Source organism: Hibiscus syriacus, unplaced genomic scaffold (genome assembly GCF_006381635.1).
Source record: "Hibiscus syriacus cultivar Baekdansim isolate YM2019G1 unplaced genomic scaffold, ASM638163v2 tig00111213_pilon, whole genome shotgun sequence".
Lineage (NCBI taxonomy): Eukaryota > Viridiplantae > Streptophyta > Magnoliopsida > Malvales > Malvaceae > Hibiscus > Hibiscus syriacus.
The window spans coordinates 5,911,562-5,927,152 of NW_024063022.1; the positions used below are offsets into that span (position 1 = coordinate 5,911,562).

At 30.6% G+C, this 15,591-nt stretch overlaps 7 non-coding genes across 7 annotated transcripts; all 7 read left to right on the forward strand.

The window, feature by feature from the left end:
* The first annotated feature begins 1,214 nt into the window (after positions 1-1,214).
* On the forward strand, positions 1,215-1,288 carry TRNAN-GUU. Its single transcript has one exon. It is a non-coding gene; the product is annotated as a tRNA-Asn (tRNA).
* Positions 1,289-1,381: 93 nt separating this feature from the next.
* Positions 1,382-1,455, forward strand: TRNAI-AAU. The gene has a single exon. It is a non-coding gene; the product is annotated as a tRNA-Ile (tRNA).
* A 1,756-nt stretch (positions 1,456-3,211) lies between these two features.
* On the forward strand, positions 3,212-3,287 carry TRNAN-GUU. Its single transcript has one exon. It is a non-coding gene; the product is annotated as a tRNA-Asn (tRNA).
* A 1,939-nt stretch (positions 3,288-5,226) lies between these two features.
* On the forward strand, positions 5,227-5,300 carry TRNAN-GUU. Its single transcript has one exon. It is a non-coding gene; the product is annotated as a tRNA-Asn (tRNA).
* A 1,942-nt stretch (positions 5,301-7,242) lies between these two features.
* Positions 7,243-7,316, forward strand: TRNAN-GUU. The gene has a single exon. It is a non-coding gene; the product is annotated as a tRNA-Asn (tRNA).
* A 95-nt stretch (positions 7,317-7,411) lies between these two features.
* TRNAI-AAU lies at positions 7,412-7,485 on the forward strand. Its single transcript has one exon. It is a non-coding gene; the product is annotated as a tRNA-Ile (tRNA).
* Positions 7,486-9,259: 1,774 nt separating this feature from the next.
* On the forward strand, positions 9,260-9,333 carry TRNAN-GUU. Its single transcript has one exon. It is a non-coding gene; the product is annotated as a tRNA-Asn (tRNA).
* The last annotated feature ends 6,258 nt before the right edge of the window (positions 9,334-15,591 follow it).

Sequence of the window (15,591 nt, forward strand, 5' to 3'; positions counted from 1 at the left end):
CAAATATGGGGTATGACACCTTTGGTTTATGGATATAAGATTAAGTTTATGCATAGGATTATGCAATGTATTCAAATTACTAAGAATGTATATATTTATTTTGTTTGATGCATTTATTTTGAATGTAAGATTATGATGTTTGGTAAAGATAACATATTATTATTTAAAAGCACATGTTATTGAATTATCATTATTTTAAAATTTAATTATTTTTACAGAAATTTAATTATGTATTATTCTTAATAACCATAATAGAGTCACATGATCCAAATAATCCTCCTCCCTTCAATATATATATATAATTAAAAAAATGTGAAAAGATTGTAGTTATGTAGAAAAAGAGTTTAATAGCTGGAGCATCTCAGCTGGATGGACAGTTTGGTTGTTAACAATAAGGTCGTAGGTTCAAGTTTTCCTTCTAGCGTTGATTTACACTAGTAGCTTAAATTCTTGTTTTACTTTCAATTAGTTAAACCATTCAAAGATTTGTATAAAGAAAATGTCAAAAAGACATGAAATGGCTTTTTAGTTTGGCTGGTTAGAGCAATGTGCTTATAACGCGAAGGTCGCAGGTTAGAGACGTGCATGGTCAATTGTCTTACATATGTTATTGTTTCTCCTATTCTAAAAGAGATAGATCTTAAGAAAATAAATAATAAGTCTAAAATGACACAATGAATCAGTGATGATATATGTTATTATGTAATTAATTGTTTCTATAAGCGATTTTTTAGTATTTCTAATTCTTCGATATATAATCTAGATTGCACCATCAAACCTTTCATTTAGAATGTTAGTGGCAATTTTTCTCAATAATCTCGTTTTGAGGTTTGAGAATGAGTTCTCTTATCAAGAGTGTTATGTATTAATTTTTAGATACGTAAGGGGCACATCTCTTGAGAGTGTTTTGTTCATCGATATAAGATTTACTATGTGCATATGATTATGTAATCTATTAATATTAAAAAGAATATAACATTATTTTAATTGATGTATTTAATCAAAATATAGGATTATGATGTTTAGCAGAGAGAACATGTGATTATTTAAAATTACGTGTTATTCGATTATCATTATTTTAAAATTTCATTATTTATTAGTCTTAATTACCATAATAGTGTCACTAGATCCAAAGAATCCTCATCCCTTCCACATATCTATGCATAATTCCAACAGATGACAACATTGTAGTTATGTGGAAGAGATGCTAAATTGCTGGAGTAGCTCAGTTGGTTAGAGCATGTGGCTGTTAACCACAAGGTCGGAGGTTCAAGCCCTCCTTCTAGCGTGAATTTACTTTGGTACTTTAAATTTCCAATTTAAATTTCACCTGTCAAATCATCCAAAGGGTTATATGATGAAATACATTAATATATGCAATGACCTATTAGCTCAGTTGGTTAGAGCGTTGCGGTAATAACGCGAAGGTCGCAGGTTCGAGACCTGCATGGGCCAATTGCCTTGTATATGTTATTTTTTCTTCTATTATAAAAAAATAAAGCTTAAGAAATTAAAGAATAACACTTAAATTGACTCAATCAAATGCCAAGATTTTTATTCTAGCTAATAAAAATATATATATGGTATGGTATTTAGATTAAATATGTAATTTATTTTACAAGCGATTATGTTATTATTTTCTCATTCTTCCATATTTAATCTTTTTAGCACAAAAAAATTATTTTATTAATAAGAAACCTCAAAATGAGGTACGTAAAAAAGGACATATGATTCATCTAAATCACGTCTGTTCAGGAAAAAAAATGAAATTGCATGCTTCAAAACAAATAAAATTGACAGTTTACAAGTCGAAATAAATCTCCTAGAAACTCAAACTAACTCTGCAAATACTCATAGACAATAGAAACATTGTAGAATCATCAAAATCACCCACACCTATGAGAATTGTGGTTATTCCTCTCAATAATCTTGTTTCAATGTTTCAACAGGGGTTCTCTTTCCAAGAGTGTAATGTACTTATTTTTATATACGTGCATGACACATCTCTCAGATACCTTTGGTTTATGGATATAAGATTAAGTTTATGCAAAGGATTATGCAATGTATTCAAATTACTAAGAATGTATATAATTATTTTGTTTAATGCATTTATTTTGAATGTAAGATTATGATGTTTGGTAAAGATAACATATTATTATTTAAAAGCACATGTTATTGAATTATCATTATTTTAAAATTTAATTATTTTTACAGAAATTTAATTATGTATTATTCTTAATAACCATAATAGAGTCACATGATCCAAATAATCCTCCTCTCTTCAATATATATATATAATTAAAAAATGTGAAAAGATTGTAGTTATGTAGAAAAAGAGTTAAATAGCTGGAGCATCTCAGCTGGATGGACATTTTGGTTTTTAACAATAAGGTCGTAGGTTCAAGTTTTCCTTCTAGCGTTGATTTACACTGGTAGCTTAAATTCTCGTTTTACTTTCAATTAGTTAAACCATTCAAAGATTTGTATAAAGCAAATGTCAAAAAGACATGAAATGGCTTTTTAGCTCGGTTGGTTAGAGCAATGTGCTTATAACGCGAAGGTCGCAGGTTAGAGACCTGCATGGGTCAATTGTCTTACATATGTTACTGTTTCTCCTATTCTAAAAGAGATAGATCTTAAGAAAATAAATAATAAGTCTAAAACGACACAATGAATCAGTGATGATATATGTTATTATATAATTTATTGTTTTTAGAAGCGATTTTTTTAGTATTTCTAATTATTCGATATATAATCTAGATTGCACCATCAAACCTTTCATTCAGAATGTTAGTGTCAATTTTTCTCAATAATCTCGTTTCGAGGTTTGAGAATGATTTCTCTTATCAAGAGTGTTAAGTATTAATTTTTAGATATATAGGGGGCACATCTCTTGAAAGTGTTTTGTTCATCGATATAAGATTTACTATGTGCACATGATTATGTAATCTATTCATATTACAAAGAATATAACATTTTTTTATTTGATGCATTTAATCAAAATATAGGATTATGATGTTTAGCAGAGAGAACATGTGATTATTTAAAATTACTTGTTATTCAATTATCATTATTGTAAATTTTCATTATTTATTAGTCTTAATTACCATAATAGTGTCACTAGATCCAAAGAATCCTCATCCCTTCCACATATCTATGCATAATTCCAACAGATGACAACAGTGTAGTTATGTGGAAGAGATGCTAAATTGCTGGAGTAGCTCAGTTGGTTAGAGCATGTGGCTGTTAACCACAAGGTCGGAGGTTCAAGTCCTCCTTCTAGGGCGAATTTACTTTGGAACTTTAAATTTCCAATTTAAATTTCATCTGTCAAATCATCCAAAGAGTTATATGATGAAATACATTAATATATGCAATGGACTATTAACTTAGTTGGTTAGAGCATCGTGCTAATAACGCGAAGGTTGTAGGTTCGAGACCTGCATGGGCCAATTGCCTTGTATATGTTATTGTTTCTTCTATTATAAAAAAATAAATCTTAAGAAATTAAAGAATCACTTAAATTGACTCAATCAAATGCCAACACTTTTATTCTAGCTAATAAAAATATATATATTGCATGGTATTTAGATTAAATATGTAATTTATTTTACAAGAGATTATGTTATTATTTTCTCATTCTTCCATATTTAATCTTTTTAGCACAATAAAAAATTATTTTATTAATAATAAACCTCAAAAGGTGGTACCTGATAAAAGGACATATGATACATCTAAATCACGCCTGTTCAGGAAAAAATAAAATCGCATGCTTCAAAACAAAAAAAATTGACAGTTTACAAGTCGAAATAAAACTCCTAAAAACTCGAACTAACTCCACAAATACTCATAGACAATAGAAACATTGTAGAATCATCAAAATCACCCACACCTATGAGAATTGTGGTTATTCCTCTCAATAATCTTGTTTCAATGTTTCAACATAGGTTCTCTTTCCAAGAGTGTAATGTACTTATTTTTATATACGTGTACGACACATCTCTCAGATACCTTTGGTTTATGGATATAAGATTAAGTTTATGCATAGGATTATGCAATGTATTCAAATTACTAAGAAAGTATAAAATTATTTTGTTTGATGCATTTATTTTGAATGTAAGATTATGATGTTTGGTAAAAATAACATATTATTATTTAAAAGCACATGTTATTGAATTATCATTATTTTAAAATTTAATTATTTTTACAGAAATTTAATTATGTATTTTTCTTAATAACCATAATAGAGTCACATGATCCAAATAATCCTCCTCCCTTCAATATATATATATATATACATATATATATATATAATTAAAAAATGTGAAAAGATTGTAGTTATGTAATAAAAGAGTTAAATAGCTTGAGCATCTCAGTTGGATGGACAATTTGGTTGTTAACAAAAGGTCGTAGGTTCAAGGTTTCTTTCTAGCATTGATTTACACTGGTAGCTTAAATTCTCGTTTTACTTTCAATTAGTTAAACCATACAAAGATTTGTATAAAGCAAACATCAAAAAGACATGAAATGGCTTTTTAGCTCTGTAGGTTAGAGCAATGTGCTTATAACGCGAAGGTCGCATGTTAGAGACATGCATGGGTCAATTGTCTTACATATGTTATTGTTTCTCCTATTCTAAAAGAGATAGATCATAAGAAAATAAATAATAAGTCTAAAATGACACAATGAATCAGTGATGATATATGTTATTATGTAATTAATTGTTTCTAGAAGCGATTTTTTTAGTATTTCAAATTCTTCGATATATAATCTAGATTGCACCATCAAACCTTGCATTCAGAATGTTAGTGTCAATTTTTCTCAATAATCTCATTTCTAGGTTTGAGAATTAGTTATCTTATCAAGAGTGTTATGTATTAACTTTTAGATAGGCAGAGGGCACATCTCTTGAAAGTGTTTCGTTCATCGATATAAGATTTACTATGTGCATATGATTATGTAATCTATTAATATTAAAAAGAATATAACATTATTTTAATTGATGTATTTATTCAAAATATAGGATTATGATGTTTAGCAGAGAGAACATGTGATTATTTAAAATTACGTGTTATTTGATTATCATTATTTTAAAATTTCATTATTTATTAGTCTTAATTACCATAATAGTGTCACTAGATCCAAAGAATCCTCATCCCTTCCACATATCTATGCATAATTCCAACATATGACAACATTGTAGTTACGTGGAAGAGATGTTAAATTGCTGGAGTAACTCAGTTGGTTAGAGCATGTGGTTGTTAACCACAAGGTTGGAGGTTCAAGCCCTCCTTCTAGCGTGAATTTACTTTGGTACTTTAAATTTCCAATTTAAATTTCATCTGTCAAATCATCCAAAGAGTTATATGATGAAATGTATTAATATATGCAATGACCTATTAGCTTAGTTGGTTAGAGCATCATGCTAATAACGCGAAGGTCGCAGGTTCTAGACCTGCATGGGCCAATTGCCTTGTATATGTTATTGTTTATTCTATTATAAAAAAATAAAGCTTAAGAAATTAAAGAATAACACTTAAATTGACTCAATCAAATGCCAACACTTTTATTCTAGCTAATAAAAATATATATATTGCATGGTATTTAGATTAAATATGTAATTTATTTTACAAGAGATTATGTTATTATTTTCTCATTCTTCCATATTTAATATTTTTTAGCACAACAAAAAATTATTTTATTAATAATAAACCTCAAAAGGTGGTACCTGATAAAAGGACATATGATTCATCTAAATCACGCCTGTTCAGGAAAAAAACGAAATCGCATGCTTCAAAACAAAAAAATTTGACAGTTTACAAGTCGAAATAAAACTCCTAAAAACTTGAACTAACTCCGCAAATACTCATAGACAATAGAAACATTGTAGAATCATCAAAATCACCCACACCTATGAGAATTGTGGTTATTCCTCTCAATAATCTTGTTTCAATGTTTCAACATGGGTTCTCTTTCCAAGAGTGTAATGCACTTAGTTTTAGATACGAGCATGACACATCTCTCGGATACCTTTGGTTTATGAATATAAGATTAAGTTTATGCATAGTATTATGCAACGTATTCAAGTTACTAAGAATGTATAAAATTATTTTGTTTGATGCATTTATTTTGAATGTAAGATTATGATGTTTGGTAAAGATAACTTATTATTATTTAAAAGCACGTGTTATTGAATTATCATTATTTTAAAATTTAATTATTTTTACAAAAATTTAATTATGTATTATTCTTAATAACCATAATAGAGTCACATGATCCAAATAATCCTCCTCCCTTTAATATATAAATATATATATATATATATATAATTAAAAAATGTAAAAATATTGTAGTTGTGTAGAAAAATAGTTAAATTGCTAGACCATCTCAGCTGGATGGACAGTTTGGTTGTTAACAATAAGGTCGTAGGTTCAAGTCTTCCTTCTAGCGTTGATTTACATTGGTAGCTTAAATGCCCGTTTTACTTTCAATTAGTTAAACCATCCAAATATTTGTATAAAGCAAACGTCAAAAAGACATGAAATAGCTTTTTAGCTCGGTTGGTTAGAGCAATGTGCTTATAACGCGAAGGTTGTAGGTTAGATACCTGCATGGATCAATTGTCTTACATATGTTATTGTTTCTCCTATTCTAAAAGAGTTAGAGCCTAAGAAAATAAATAATAAGTCTAAAATGACACAATGAATCAATGATGATATATGTTATTATGTAATTAATTGTTTTTAGAATCAATTTTTTTAGTATTTCTAATTCTTCAATATATAATCTAGATTGCACCATCAAACCTTACATTCAGAATGTTAGTGTCAATTTTTCTCAATAATCTCATTTCTAGGTTTGAGAATTAGTTATCTTATCAAAAGTGTTATGTATTAACTTTTAGATACGCATGGGGCACATCTCTTGAAAGTGTTTTGTTCATCGATATAAGATTTACTATGTGCATATGATTATGTAATCTATTCATATTTCAAAGAATATAACATTATTTCATTTGATGCATTTATTCAAAATATAGGATTATGATGTTTAGCATAGAGAACATGTGATTATTTAAAATTACGTGTTATTCAATTATCATTATTTTAAAATTTCATTATTTATTAGTCTTAATTACGATAATAGTGTCACTAGATCCAAAGAATACTCATCCCTTCCATATATGTATGCATAATTCCAAAAGATGACAACATTGTAGTTATGTGGAAGAAAAACTAAATTGCTGGAGTAGCTCAGTTGGTTAGAGCATGTGGCTGTTAACCACAAGGTCGGAGGTTCAAGCCCTCCTTCTAGCGTGAATTTACTTTGGTACTTTAAATTTCCAATTTAAATTTCATCTGTCAAATCATCCAAAGAGTTATATGATGAAATACATTAATATATATACAATGGCCTATTAGCTCAGTTGGTTAGAGCATCGTGCTAATAACGCGAAGGTCGTAGGTTCGAGACCTGCATGGGCCAATTGCCTTGTATATGTTATTGTTTCTTCTTCTATTATAAAAAATTAAAGCTTAAGAATTTAAAGAATAACACTTAAATTGACTCAATCAAATGCCAACACTTTTATTCTAGCTAATAAAAATATATATATTGCATGGTATTTAGATTAAATATGTAATTTATTTTACAAGAGATTATGTTATTATTTTCTCATTCTTCCATATTTAATCTTTTTTAGCACAACAAAAAATTATTTTATTAATAATAAACCTCAAAAGGTGGTACCCAAAAAAAGGACATATGATTCATCTAAATCACGCATGTTTAGGAAAAAACGAAATCGCATGCTTCAAATCAAAAAAATTGACAGTTTACAAGTCGAAATAAAACTCCTAGAAACTTGAACTAACTCCGCAAATACTCATAGACAATAGAAACATTGTAGAATCATCAAAATCACCCAAATCTATGAGAATTGTGGTTATTCCTCTCAATAATCTTGTTTCAATGTTTCAACAGGGGTTCTCTTTCCAAGAGTGTAATGTACTTATTTTTATATGCGTTCATGACACATCTCTCAGATCCCTTTGGTTTATAGATATAAGATAAAGTTTATGCATATGATTATGCATTGTACTCAAATTACTAAGAATGTATAAAATTATTTTGTTTGATGCATTTATTTTGAATGTAAGATTATGATGTTTGTTAAAGATAACATATTATTATTTAAAAGTACATGTTATTGAATTATCATTATTTTAAAATTAAATTATTTTTACAGAAATTTAATTATGTATTATTCTTAATAACCATAATAGAGTCACATGATCTAAATAATCCTCATCCCTTTTAGCGTATATATATATATATATATATATAATTAAAAAATGTGAAAATATTGTAGTTATGTAATAAAAGAGTTAAATAGCTTGAGCATCTCAGCTGGATGGACAGTTTGGTTGTTAACAAAAAGGTCGTAGGTTCAAGGTTTCCTTCTAGCGTTGATTTACACTGGTAGCTTAAATTCTTGTTTTACTTTCAATTAGTTAAACCATTCAAAGATTTGTATAAAGCAAACATCAAAAATACATGAAATGGCTTTTTAGCTCGGTTGGTTAGAGCAATGTGCTTATAACGCGAAGGTCGCAGGTTAGAGACCTGCATGGGTCAATTGTCTTACATATGTTATTGTTTCTCCTATTATATAAGAGATAGATCTTAAGAAAATAAATAATAAGTCTAAAATGACACAATGAATCAGTGATGATATATGTTATTATGTAATTAATTGTTTTAGAAGCGATTTTTTTAGTATTTCTAATTCTTCGATATATAATCTAGATTGCACAATCAAACCTTTCATTCAGAATGTTAGTGTCAATTTTTCTCAATAATTTCGTTTCGAGGTTTGAGAATGAGTTATCTTATCAAGAGTGTTATGTATTAATTTTTAGATACGTAGGGGGCACATCTCTTGAAAGTGTTTCGTTCATCGATATAAGATTTACTATGTGCATATGATTATGTAATCTATTCATATTACAAAGAATATAACATTATTTTATTTGATGCATTTAACCAAAATATAGGATTATGAAATTTAGCAAAGAGAACATGTGATTATTTAAAATTACATGTTATTCAATTATCATTGTTTTAAAATTTCATTATTTATTAGGCTTAATTACAATAACAGAGTCATTTGATCTAAAGAATCCTCATCCCTTCCACATATCTATGCATAATTCCAACAGATGACAACATTGTAGTTATGTGGAAGAGAAGATAAATTGATGGAGTAGCTCAGTTGGTTAGAGCATGTGGCTGTTAACCACAAGGTCGGAGGTTCAAGCCCTCCTTCTAGCGTGAATTTACTTTGGTACTTTAAATTTCCAATTTAAATTTCATCTGTCAAATCATTCAAAGAGTTAAATGATGAAATACATTAATATAATGTAACCCCCTCAGACCGATGCGGATAGCTCGATCCGATCTGGAGTGTCACATTAAGGCCACCGGAGTGACCCACTGTAAAAATAGCGAAAAATTTAAAACTTTTATTAAAACGTGTAACTCATAATTGCTTTATCAGCATTCAGAAATAAAACATATTTTCAGACTCGTATATAAAACAAAATACAATTACATTCCCCTTAATCACATGTACCATACTCTGCAACCACGCTGGAAGAACTCCCTTACTGATGTTGATAGTGGTACTGGTATAATTCTTTTAACCTGCAATGGTGAGTAATAGAGTGAGCTTCGAAAAGCTCAGTAATACAGAACTACCAGATGAATCAAACGTATACCAATTGCGGAATAATCTGGGGTTCCATTAGTAGTTCATCGAGTAGAAGCCTTGAATCTCAGTTCATAAGAAACCTTTCATAGTATCACGTTTTCATGAGGTCGATTAGGATATCTAGTGTGTTCCATTAGTACGATAAAATCATAACAGGTACCCTAATCAAATGATAGTCCAGTAAATCTCATAAAATTATACTGCAGTAAATCTCATAAAAGAGTTACTCTAAGGGAACATCTTAGGGCCTGAGAGCCTACTCAAGATAGATTTCGGGGCCGTGGGGCTTACCTAAGAGTCATATTAGGTCCGTAAAATTTTCCAGCTTGATCAAAGTTGTACTTTATAAATTTGTATTCCAAAAATTCAATTGCACCGTGACGTAAATTCCATAAATCCATAAACATGGTAATCATATACCATTTCAAAACAAAAATCAGATAGCAGTCATAATCCATAAACCATCACATTAAATCAGTGCATCAATAAAACAGAAACCATAGAATTCAGTGTACCACATATTAAAACAAATAAAATAGTTTATTAAAATATAAGGAACACACTAGAGAAATCCCAATATTTATTAGAGGCATTTTGTAATCATCAGTATTTATAACAGAAAACTTATGTAATTTGATCATATTCCAGGAACGAGGTCCTATTGAAGAGAATCAATTTCTAACCGATATAATCAGACATTTCAGATTGATACTTTAGAATTCTACTACGTTTCCATGTGCATCAGGAAAACGTTCAGGAACCTTTATACATAATAATTCTAAATTCAGATTTACTGCGAATGATTCCATTACCCAAACAATCAGGGATATTCAAGAATATACTTTGAATTTATATGATTTCAGCCCAATTGAACCAAATGAGGTATTCAGAATCTTTTCATTCTGCGTTACTTGCATTTTCAAATATGACCGAAGTGATTTTAGATGAAAATATAGAATCGAAGATTCAAGTCATTTACAATCTATGACTATCGATCGTATTATCAAACAACTCGAGTTACACAACTCCCAAACTGATGCATGTCAACAAGTCAATTCATTATCCTTCCAGTGTATTCACTCTTTAATACTATAATGCAGATCCATAGATCATCCTCATAATCATCGCTGAATAGATCTTCAAACAGTCTTTATTTCATTTCCACGTTTCAATGATATCAGGAAATACGGACGTACTTGATTCATGGTTCATAACCCATAAGGACAATTCATCATGTAAGTTCAACAGTGTTTCCAAACTCCAATCACCTATTTAATCCTCAGTCATTGAGGTTACTTAGTTCGTTTAGAAAGCAAGTCTATCCCGATTACTATAGAGTTTTTCAGAATAAGTCAGACGTTTCTGAATTTCAAATACATGTTATACTTCCTTTCAGTTTAATTTATTCATATAATAAAGTTATTATGGTATTCGTGGTTGATTTGACTTACGAATACCCACTTATTAGTACTGTATGCGCTCTAGAGTTGAGCTGAGCCAAGTACTTCCAGAATTATCATCGATCCAAATTTTAGAAGATGAACAAACATTCAAGTGGTACTTATATCATTCAGGTAATGATATAGCACTAGCGTTGGTTGATCACTTAAGCTGCGTTCTATAACTTTTACTAGTAGCACAACATCCATGTTTATTTGGATTTCTTAATTAATCCAAGACATTTACTTATTCTAGGTCATACGACATTTTGGTCATTTTAGTACTCAACGTTTTTCTATTCATTTCAAAGCTTGAGTCATTTCCATTCCATGGGTATTTTGGTCATTTTACAGATCCAATGTTTTTCCATCATTTCCTTACGTCCAATCTTATTATTTAATTTAATCTTATCACTTACTTCAGTCCTTTCAAACAATTCTGACCAAATAGCACCTTCGATAACTCATTCTTTAGGTATTTACTCAATTCGGTAATTTCCAAGTTAAATTTCTTTTCAGGTGTTACTAACGGATTATCAGAAATTTTTCATACAAAGATAGGATCCCAACAATCAAATCAGTAATTTACCGATTTAAAAAAAACAAATTCTCAGGTTACTCTCTCATTCAGAGTCAACTTGGACTATTTTTAACTCTCAAGGGCATTTCTATAATTTCGCACCCAGATACTTTTGGTATTAACTCATAACAAAAATAAATATAGTTCAGAGATTCTATGCTTAATTGCTTACCCGAACATTCTCGGATCTTGAAATGATTGATTAACAGACTTCTAGTATCTTGCATAAACCCTATTGGGTTAAAAACCGATTATCCAAAATTTCTAAGCAAACTAGCATTTCTTATGCACATCTATAGTTTTATCAGATCAATATATCCTTTCAGAGTTATTAATCAACTTCCAGGGACAATTCTTATCATCTTACAACATAAGGGTATTTCCGTAATTTTACCCTACCAGAATATTCTCATAATTTCCCATCCAAGTCCTTTGATGAAATAAATTATATGTTACAGATCCAAGTTGATTCCTTTATCACTATACACAGAACTTGTAATTTTAATTCTAACAATCCATCAATTTCTTATAAAAGTCATCTGAACCGTAATCAGTTACCGAATTTTTATCGTATTCGGATCGAGTGTAGAAATTAATTAACTACACAAATGAGACCAATATTATCTTATTCATGCATTTATCAATATTCACATGTTCCATAAAGCATAAAGAGGTAGTAAAGTATTACCTCGATTTCTGTGACATACTGATCGACCATAAAAATTCCATTCGAACGCCCTCGATTTTGGAAATCATCTTCCAATATTTGCTCAGATGCATATCAATAGAAATTACATAAAAAACTGAGCATTTTTTCGAAAAACGGATCGAATCGGGTGATAAATCAGTCAAAAATAGCTTATCAGGTTCGAATTTGGAGAAACGGACTTCGGATTTGGATTCAGGACGTCAACAAAACCCAAACAATAATTCTTGAATTCAAGCTCGCGAACTCAATTTCTAGCTTCCAATCTTTTTCTCAAGAACCCGAACTTTCGAATATACGAACTCAAATCTAAAATAAATTTCCTCGCCATAAAAATAACTTATTAAAAATCCTTCTGTAATAGAGGGACATAATTGACAAAAATTAAGAACTCAAAGGGCCAATTTAATACTTAGCTACCAAGGTAAGTGACCAAAATTATCTTATTCAAACCATTAAACAAAATTCATAACTTCATAAAACTAGAAGACAAGGTTGATTTCTTACCAAACTTGGATGACTCATGTTGTGATTTACCCTTCGTCATATATTAACTTTTGTTTTCTAAAACCCACGTGTTGGACCATTTCTTATTTTATTTTCTTCTTCCATGCAAATCTCTTCCCCCATTAAACCTTCTCTTTGCGTTCTGTAAATGAAGCAAGAAAACATCATCGGCTGGAAATCAAACGTCAGTGACCATCACGTCAGTCGCCGACTCTAGTCACCATTCAAAATATAATTTATATTGTTCGATGCGCTTTGATCTCCTCGTCATGGTTATGGAATCAAATCAACAAGATTCCTCTCTGTTGATCGTAGATTTTCAAGAACTTCAATGAACTAAAAGTATATATATATCGTCGTCAGTCACTCTCCATTGAGATCTTCCAAACAACTTCCAAAACGTTAAAAATAGGAACACTCATCCCTATCTAACGTTCATATTTTATTTTACTGCTCTTGGGTTGTTGGACTTGCCTTGGTGATGGTCGGTTTACTTATAAGCTCCTTTTCGGAGAGCATCTCCTTGTTTGGTTATACGATGGGAGGTTGCACCAAAGCTAATGGTGACACCGCAACTGTCCATCATTTTTTTTCATTCCTTCTATCACCCAAACGCTGCTCACCTTGATAGCATGACGTGCTGCCTTCGAGAGCTCCACCTAGACGATGACTTCGTGATTTGAAATGGTCGTCACCAGAGATATCGTTAGCATCTCGCCACCGAGACAACCACCGGATTCTTGTACTCCTCCACCATTTTCTTCACTGATTTTAGCGTTAAATTTTGTAATAATTTTGGAGTGGGTTTAACAAAACGCTCATCATTCATCATTGCTAATATGAGTTTGTGAGCAGTTGAGCGTATTAAACTCTTTGGAATAGACCTATAGTAGGACAAATAAAATTGTCTTACTCTATCAAATGCACCCACCACCATTATTATGTTGAAATCTTAAAATAAATAAACTCTCCCCACTTATGGTCTCCATTTCCATATTATAAAATTAATAATAATAAACAAATTCACATAAATCAATAATAGATAGAATTCACGTGAATTCTAGAGTTTCTAAACCCAAAGAAAAGTAAAATTATACTTAGAGTCCTCAAACTTCTCAAAATTCCTTGATAACCAAAATTTTAATTAAACCACTTCCATAAATATCATATAAAATTTTAACCCATAGATTGGGGTGTTATAATTCTCCCTTCCTTAAAAAAAATTCGTCCTCGAAATTCATTCATGTCACATAATTACAGAAATGAAACTTCCATCGGTTCTTTCATATCTTTCATGTAGCTCTTATAGAAATATGGAGCCTCCACTAATCCTTAACCAGTTGAGTATACATTCTTGTCAGAACTCTCCCTCATTTCAATAAAAGAATCCAAACGAAAATTTCCTTGAGTAATCAATTCAATCTTCGTCGTGAGAATAGGCTCATAGAGCTATAACATATCCCAATTTCATTTCTGGAGTTGGATCGAAATTTCTCAGATGAGTAACTCTCACATGGCTCGTGAGCTACTTCACAGTGTTTATATAGATGTTACTGGTATTACTTTTTGTACAAGTATAACCTTAACGGATAGAAACTTTGGTTTACTTGTTACAGATAGGGACTCAGCCCTGGAGTTTTGGCTCAGAGAGGTACGATTGTAGTCTAAGGGCATATACTGATCAAAATCTTTTTATATTTGACCGGCCGGTCTAATCTAAAAATTTTGACTCAAACCATAGCTCTGATACCACTAAATGTAACCCCCTCAGACTGATGCGGATAGCCCGATCCGATCTGGAGTGTCACATTAAGGCCACCGCAGTGATCCACTGTAAAAATAGCGGAAAATTTAAAACTTTTATTAAAACATGTAACTCATTATTACTTTATCTGCATTCAGAAATAAAAAATATTTTCAGACTCGTATATAAAACAAAATACAATTACATGCCCCCTAATCACATGTACCATACTCTGTAACCACGCTGGAAGAACCCCTTACTGATATTGATAGTGGTACTGGTATAATTCTTTTAACCTACAATGGTGAGTAATAGAGTGAGCTTCGAAAAGCTCAGTAATACAAAACTACCAGATGATGCTACATGACATGCAGATAAATGGGAAGCCATAATTTCCTTATTGAATCAAACGTATACCAATTACGAAATAATCTGGGGTTCCATTAGTAGTTCATTGAGTAGAAGCCATGAATCTCAGTTCATAAGAAACCTTTCATAGTATCACGTTTTCATGAGGTCGATTAGGATATCTAGTGTGTTCCATTAGTACGAGAAAATCATAACAGGTACACTAATCAAATGATAGTCCAGTAAATCTCATAAAATTATACTACAGTAAATCTCATAAAAGAGTTACCCTAAGGGAACATCTTAGGGCATGAGAGCCTACTCAAGATAGATTTCGGGGTCGTGGGGCCTACCTAAGAACACATCTTAGGGCCGCAGGGCTTACCCGAGAATGATCTCAGGGCCACAGAGCCTACCTAAGAGTCACATTAGGTCTGTAAAATTTTCCAGCTTGATCAGAGCTGTACTTTATAAATTCGTATTCCAAAAATTCAA